This window comes from Salmo trutta, unplaced genomic scaffold (genome assembly GCF_901001165.1).
Source record: "Salmo trutta unplaced genomic scaffold, fSalTru1.1, whole genome shotgun sequence".
NCBI lineage: Eukaryota > Metazoa > Chordata > Actinopteri > Salmoniformes > Salmonidae > Salmo > Salmo trutta.
The window spans coordinates 101,298-109,849 of NW_021822266.1; positions in this window are offsets into that span (position 1 = coordinate 101,298).

Sequence of the window (8,552 nt, forward strand, 5' to 3'; positions counted from 1 at the left end):
GCGGGCCACTCTGGTAGACCCGGAGGGCAGGCGGGCCACTCTGGTAGACCCGGAGGGCAGGCGGGCCACTCTGGTAGACCCGGAGGGCAGGCGGGCCACTCTGGTAGACCCGGAGGGCAGGCGGGCCACTCTGGTAGACCCGGAGGGCAGGCGGGCCACTCTGGCAGACCCGGAGGGCAGTCGGGCCACTCTGGCAGACCCGGCAGTCGGGCCACTCTGGCAGACCCGGGCAGTCGGGCCGCTCTGGCTGATCCGGGAAGTCGGGCCGCTCTGGCAACTCCTGACTGGCAGGCAGCTCTGGCGACTCCTGACTGGCAAGGCTGGGCTGACACACTAGACGCCTGATGCGTGGGGCTGGTACTGGACGTGCCAACCTGGAGACACGCACCTCCATGCTAGTGCGGGGAGCTGGCCTGGGGCTCCATTCTTGCCCCGCAAAACTGCCCTTGTGCCCCCCCCAAAAAATTCTTGGGGCTGCCTCTCGAGTTTACTAAACTCTTCCATCGCCCTGGAAACGCTCCTCCTTAGCTCTGCCCACGTCCATCCTTCCTCCTCGTTCCTCTGCTGCTTGGTCCTGGTTAGGTGGGTAATTCTGTCACAGCTGTCTTCAGAAATGGACCAAAATGCAGCAGAGTTAGTATTCATCCTTCAATTTAATTAGAAAGAACACTATACCAAAAAACAAAAACAAGGAAACTGACAGCCAACAGTCCTGTCAGGTGCAACCACACTAAACAAGAAACATTTACCCACAACCCCAAAGAAAAACACACACTCCTATATAGGACTCCATATCAAATGCAACTCAACACACCTGCCTTCAATTGGGAGTCCTAATCACCAACAACCATTCACACACACACACAAAAACCCTGCCACATCCTGACCAAAACTAATCCAATTGCTCTCTCTGCTGGTCAGGATGTGACAACCTCAGAAAGTACAACAACACCCTGAATCTAATATATCCCAACGTAACCTCAGAAAGTACAACACCACTCTGAACATAACATATCCCAACGTAACCTCAGAAAGCACAACACCACTCTCAACATAATATATCCCAACGTAACCTCAGAAAGTACAACACCACTCTGAACCTAATATAATATATCCCAACGTAACCTCAGAAAGCACAACACCACTCTGAACATAATATAACCCAACGTAACGTCAGAAAGTACAACACCCCTCTGAACCTAATATAACATAACCCAACATCTCTCTCTCTCTCTCTCGCTCTCTCTCTCCCTCACTCTCTCTTTCTTTCTGTCTCTCTCTCTTTCTCTCTGTCTCTCTGTATCTCTCTCTCTCTCTTTCTCTCTCAAATTCAAATTCAAGCTGCTTTATTGGCATGAAAAACATTGTGTCAATATTGCCAAAGCAACAATGTATACAATATACATTGTAATACAATTATAAACAATAACAAATAATAATATAAAATGGAGGTAAATAATAATACAAAATTAAATATAAAAATAATAACAATAAAATAGTAGTAAAATAATAGTAAAATAGTAGAATGTAATAAATATAAAAATCTAAATATGGAAAATATTCTAGAACTAACATAACTAAATAACGGTCATCTTCACCATTACATCAGTACTACAACTACTATCATCATTACCACTACTACCACCACCATCACTAAACTGCTATCATTACCATTACCACCCATACCACTACTATTTGGAATGATAAACAACAATAATAATAGAAATAACAATAACAGTAATAACAATAATAGTAATAATAAGTAAGTTACTGCTTACTATGCAGATGTTATTATTCAGTGTCCCTCAGGCTATGGCAGGCAAATACATATTTGGCTGCAAGAGGAGCCATTGCTCCTTCGCCCATGAGTATTTTTAGTTATTCCTCTAGGTTTAATAAGTTCAAATTTGGAATAAATGTAGTCATTTCTGTGAATAAGGAATCTCTTTGTGAGGAATATTTATCACAGTAAAGGAGAAAGTGCATCTCTGTCTCTACCTCCCCTGTCGTGCAGTGATCACATACACGCTCCTCTTTGGGGAGCCATGTCTTGTTATGTCTGCTGGTTTCTATTGCCAATCGGTGGTCACTCAGCCTGTACTTGGTAAGGATCTGTCTCTGCCAGGTGGTCACTCAGCCTGTACTTGGTAAGGATCTGTCTCTGCCAGGTGGTCACTCAGCCTGTACTTGGTAAGGATCTGTCTCTGCCAGGTGGTTACTCAGCCTGTACTTGGTAAGGATCTGTCTCTGCCAGGTGGTCACTCAGCCTGTACTTGGTAAGGATCTGTCTCTGCCAGGTGGTCACTCAGCCTGTACTTGGTAAGGATCTGTCTCTGCCAGGTGGTCACTCAGCCTGTACTTGGTAAGGATCTGTCTCTGCCAGGTGGTCACTCAGCCTGTACTTGGTAAGGATCTGTCTCTGCCAGGTGGTCACTCAGCCTGTACTTGGTAAGGATCTGTCTCTGCCAGGTGGTCACTCAGCCTGTACTTGGTAAGGATCTGTCTCTGCCAGGTGGTCACTCAGGCCTGTACTTGGTAAGGATCTGTCTCTGCCAGCTGGTCACTCAGCCTGTACTTGGTAAGGATCTGTCTCTGCCAGGTGGTCACTCAGCCTGTACTTGGTAAGGATCTGTCTCTGCCAGCTGGTCACTCAGCCTGTACTTGGTAAGGATCTGTCTCTGCCAGGTGGTCACTCAGCCTGTACTTGGTAAGGATCTGTCTCTGCCAGGTGGTCACTCAGCCTGTACTTGGTAAGGATCTGTCTCTGCATCGTATCTCTGACAGAGTAGAGATAATCAGCCAATTCATATTCTCTGTTTAGGGTCAGGTAGCAATTTAGTCGGCTTTGGGATTTTGTTTCGTTTTTCCAATGTTGTAAATATGAGTCCTTTGATTGGTTCATGATTTTGTTTATTTGAATTCTTTCTTTGAAGCAGTGCTGGTGTCAGCTTGGTTGGTGAGGTCCAACACCAGCTGACTGAGAGGGCTCGTTTCTGGGCTCAGCTCTTGGGTTCTGCCCTACATGCATTAGTTGGTGTATTTCTCTGGACTTGTAGGATTTTCCGACAGAATTCTGCATGTAGGGCTTCAATTGGATGTTTGTCCCACATTTTAAAGTCCAGTTTATTGAGTGGCCCCCAAACCTCACTTCCGTAAAGAGCTATTGGTAGGATTACACTGTCAAATATTTTGGTCCAAATTCTAATTGGGATGTTGATTCTCCATCTCTTTCTCTCTATCTTTATCTCTCCCTCTCTTTCTCTCTCTCCCCCTCTCTCCATCTCTTTCTCTCTCTCCCCCTCTCTCCATCTCTTTCTCTCTCTCCCTCTCTCCATCTCTTTCTCTCTCTCTCCCCCTCTCTCCATATCTTTCCCTCTCTCCCCCCTCTCTCCATCTCTTTCCCTCTCTCCCCCCTCTCTCCATCTCTTTCTCTCTCTCTCCCCCTCTTTCTCTCTCTCTCCCCCTCTCTCCATCTCTTTCTCTCTCTCCCCCCTCTCTCCATCTCTTTCTCTCTCTCTCCCCCTCCATCTCTTTCTCTCTCTCCCCCCCTCTCTCCATCTCTTTCTCTCTCTCTCCCCCTCTTTCTCTCTCTCTCCCCCTCTCTCCATCTCTTTCTCTCTCTCTCCATCTCTTTCTCTCTCTCTCCATCTCTTTCTCTCTCTCTCTCCATCTCTTTCTCTCCCTCCCCCCTCTCTCCATCTCTTTCTCTCTCTCTCCCCCTCTCTCCATCTCTTTCTCTTTCTCTCTCTCCCCCTCTCTCCATCTCTTTCTCTCCCTCCCCCCTCTCTCCATCTCTTTCTCTCTCTCTCCCCCTCTCTCCATCTCTTTCTCTCTCCCCCCTCTCTCCATCTCTTTCTTTCCCTCCCCCCTCTCTTTCTTTCCCACCCCCTCTCCCACTTTCCCATAAGGACACATACAAATCTGCATCCCAAATGACACCCTATTCCCTACATAGTGCATACTATTGACCAGAGCCCTATTCTCTATGGGCCCTGGTCAAAAGTAGGACACTATGTTGGCAATAGAGTGCTATTTGGGGCACAGCCATGTGCAGCTTATATGAGCAGAGTGCAGATGAGGCTATACAGCGCACAGGGGCATAGCAGGACACAACACAGTGATGGTAATGTAGTCATATGACTATCAGGAACATAGCAGGACACAACACAGCGACGGTAATGTAGTCATATGACTATCAGGGACATAGCAGGACACAACACAGTGACGGTAATGTAGTCATATGACTATCAGGGACATAGCAGGACACAACACAGCGACGGTAATGTAGTCATATGACTATCAGGAACATAGCAGGACACAACACAGCGACGGTAATGTAGTCATATGACTATCAGGGACATAGCAGGACACAACACAGTGACGGTAATGTAGTCATATGACTATCAGGGACATAGCAGGACACAACACAGTGACGGTAATGTAGTCATATGACTATCAGGGACATAGCAGGACACAACACAGTGATGGTAATGTAGTCATATGACTATCAGGGACATAGCAGGACACAACACAGTGATGGTAATGTAGTCATATGACTATCAGGGGCATAGCAGGACACAACACAGTGATGGTAATGTAGTCATATGACTATCAGGGACATAGCAGGACACAACACAGTGACGGTAATGTAGTCATATGACTATCAGGGGCATAGCAGGACACAACACAGCGATGGTAATGTAGTCATATGACTATCAGGAACATAGCAGGACACAACACAGTGATGGTAATGTAGTCATATGACTATCAGGGACATAGCAGGACACAACACAGTGACAGTAATGTAGTCATAACACTATCAGAGACATAGCAGGACACAACACAGTGACAGTAATCATATGACCATCAGCACAAGAAGGGTTGATGTCAGTTCCATTTCATTCATGAACTAAGCTGAAAGTCCAATTCACTCTTTGAAAAAACTCCTCGTTGTGAAGTCATGTCATTGTGAAGTCATGTCATTGTGAAGTCAAGTCATTGGGAAGTCATGTCATTGTGAGTCATGTCATTGTGAAGTCATGTCATTGTGAAGTCAAGTCATTGTGAAGTCATGTCATTGTGAAGTCAAGTCATTGTGAAGTCATGAAAAGTAGAAGCTGTTTATTTCAAATATTTGTTTTTCTTTTTTTCAGATTCAAATGGTTTTTTGAATTGAGTGACTTCAATTTGAATTGACCCCAACCCTGATCAACACAAGCTAGCAGGGACAAGGTCAAATCCATTTCAGTTCAGTTCATACAGTACGTGAATTGAAATGTAATTATTACATTTAAAGTGAAACCGCACCTGTCTTTAAATAGGAAATCTTGGATTGATACATACATTTTTTCTTTACAACAGAGGGTCAACATTGTGAGTGTGAACCTTAATTGCAGTTTAGATAATTGAATAGAGAGAGGTCTTTATGGAATGAACCCAGATACACCTGATGATTGAATAGAGATGGTTATGAATAGGCTCCTGGTAACACTGAGGTGTCTCATAATAGGCTCCTGGTAACACTGAGGTCGCATATAACAGGCGTGTGTGTGTCTGTGAGTGAGGTGTGTGTGTGTGTGTGAGATGTGTGTCCTGCAGTGGGGAGCGTCTGTCTCCCTATGTGACTGCTGACAGGAACCAACCAGTACTGTGATAGATCAGAGCCTTCCATCTGGAGCACAGACAGTGTGGAGCGTCTGTTTCCCTACGTGAATGCTGACAGGAACCAACCAGTACTGTGATAGATCAGAGCCTTCCATCTGGAGCACAGACAGTGTGGTTTGTGACCTCCTCTAAGCAGCAGCAGGTGTTGTCAGGAAGAGCCTGTTGATGGACCAAGGCCCCTATACAGGGTGCTATTTGTGATACAAGGAGCGTATTCATAACCCTCTTCCACAGACACCACAGTGTTACCAGGGGCCTATTCATAACCCTCTTCCACAGACACCACAGTGTTACCAGGAGGTATTCATAACCCTCTTCCACCAGGACACCACAGTGTTACCAGGAGCCTATTCATAACCCTCATCCACAGACACCTCAGTGTTACCAGGGGCCTATTCATAACCCTCTTCCACAGACACCCAGTGTACCAGGAGCCTATTCATAACCCTCTTCCACAGACACCTCAGTGTTACCAGGAAGCCTATTCATAACCCTCTTCCACAGACACCACAGTGTTACCAGGAGCCTATTCATAACCCTCTTCCACAGACGACTCAGTGTTACCAGGAGCCTATTTCATAACCCTCTTCCACAGACCCTCAGTGTTACTAGGAGCCTATTCATAACCCTCTTCCACAGGACACCACAGTGTTACCAGGAGCCTATTCATAACCCTCTTCCACAGACACCTCAGTGTTACCAGGGGCCTATTCATAACCCTCTTCCACAGACACCTCAGTGTTACCAGGAGCCTATTCATAACCCTCTTCCACAGACACCACAGTGTTACCAGGAGCCTATTCATAACCCTCTTCCACAGACGACTCAGTGTTACCAGGAGCCTATTCATAACCCTCTTCCACAGACACCACAGTGTTACAAGGGGCCTATTCATAACCCTCTTACACAGACACCACAGTGTTACCAGGAGCCTATTCATAACCCTCTTCCACAGACACCTCAGTGTTACCAGGAGCCTATTCATAACCCTCTTCCACAGAGACACCTCAGTGTTACCAGGAGCCTATTCATAACCCTCATCCACAGACACCTCAGTGTTACCAGGAGCCTATTCATAACCCTCTTACACAGACACCACAGTGTTACCAGGAGCCTATTCATAACCCTCTTCCACAGACACCTCAGTGTTACCAGGAGCCTATTCATAACCCTCTTCCACAGACACCTCAGTGTTACCAGGAGCCTATTCATAACCCGGTCACGAAGAGAGAGCAGCCAGTGGAGACAGTCCCTGGCAAACCGTGTGTGTGTTGATGTTTGCATATGTGTGACGGTGGGAGTCCTGGGACCTTGGCTACTAACGTGCCAGCTATTCATTACAGACATAGGAGGGAGGGAGGGAGGGAGGGAGGGAGGGTGAGGGATGGAGGAAGGCAGGCAGGCAGGCAGGGAGAAGGGAGACAGAGAAAAAGAGAGAAAGAAAGAGATAAATCAAATTGCCCCAAGAAAAGGGCAAGTAGTGAACAAACACCATTGTAAATACAACCCATATTTACATGTATTTATTTTCCCTTTTGTACTTTAACTATTTACACATTGTTACAACACTGTACATATAAATAATATGACATTTGAAATGTCTCTATTCCTTTGAAACCTTTGTGAGTGTAATGTTTACTGTTCACTTCTGATTGTTAATTTCCCTTTGTTTATTATCTATTTCAATTGCTTTGGCAATGTAAACATATGTTTCCCATGCCAATAAAGCCCTTTGAATTGAATTAAAGTGAAAGAGAGAGAGGGTAGAGTGGGGTAAAGTAATGGGAGAAGCGGTGGAAGACAGAGATGGAAGGATGGAGAGAGAGAGGGATGGAAGGGTGAAATGAGAAGGGAGGAGAGGAATGAAATGGAGAGATAAAAGGATGGAGGGAGGGATCGAGGGAATAGGTTTGTTTATTTTTCACCCAATCTTTGTTTTGTCCTCTGCTTTAATCCTCATGAAGCACTGGAGCGAAGAGAAGAGATCTGGACCAGAAAGAGACAGAGAGAGAGAGGAGAGAGAGAGAGAGGAGAGGGAGGGAGAGAGGGAGCGCGAGAGAGAGAGAGCGAGCGAGAGCGAGAGATGAGACGCGAACACGAGAGAGAGAGAGAGAGAGAGAGAGGGAGAGGAGAGAGAGGGAGAGAGAGGGAGAGTGAGAGGGGGCGAGAGCGAGAGAGAGGTCAGTCAAAAAGAGGAGTGGTGTCAGAGGTAAATGGAGGAGGAGAAGCAGGTGAGGAGGAGGAAAGAGGAGGTGAGGAGGAGGTGAGAAGGAGGGAAGAGGAGGGTGAGGAGGTGAGAAGGAGGAAAGAGGAGGTGAGCAGGGTAGAGGAGGTGAGGAGGATAGAGGAGGTGGAGCGGGGTAGAGGAGGTGAGGAGGATAGAGGAGGTAGAGCGGGGTAGAGGAGGTGAGGAGGATAGAGGAGGTGAGGAGGATAGAGGAGGTGGAGCGGGGTAGAGGAGGTGAGGAGGATAGAGGAGGTGAGGAGGATAGAGGAGGTGGAGCGGGGTAGAGGAGGTGAGGAGGATAGAGGAGGTGAGGAGGATAGAGGAGGTGGAGCGGGGTAGAAGAGGTGAGGAGGATAGAGGAGGTGAGGAGGATAGAGGAGGTGAGGAGGATAGAGGAGGTGAGGAGGGTAGAGGAGGTGAGGAGGATAGAGGAGGTGAGGAGGGTAGAGGAGGTGAGGAGGATAGAGGAGGTGGAGCGGGGTAGAGGAGGTGAGGAGGATAGAGGAGGTGAGGAGGATAGAGGAGGTGGAGCGGGGTAGAGGAGGTGAGGAGGATAGAGGAGGTGAGGAGGATAGAGGAGGTGGAGCGGGGTAGAGGAGGTGAGGAGGATAGAGGAGGTGAGGAGGATAGAGGAGGTGGAGCGGGGTAGAAGAGGTGAGGA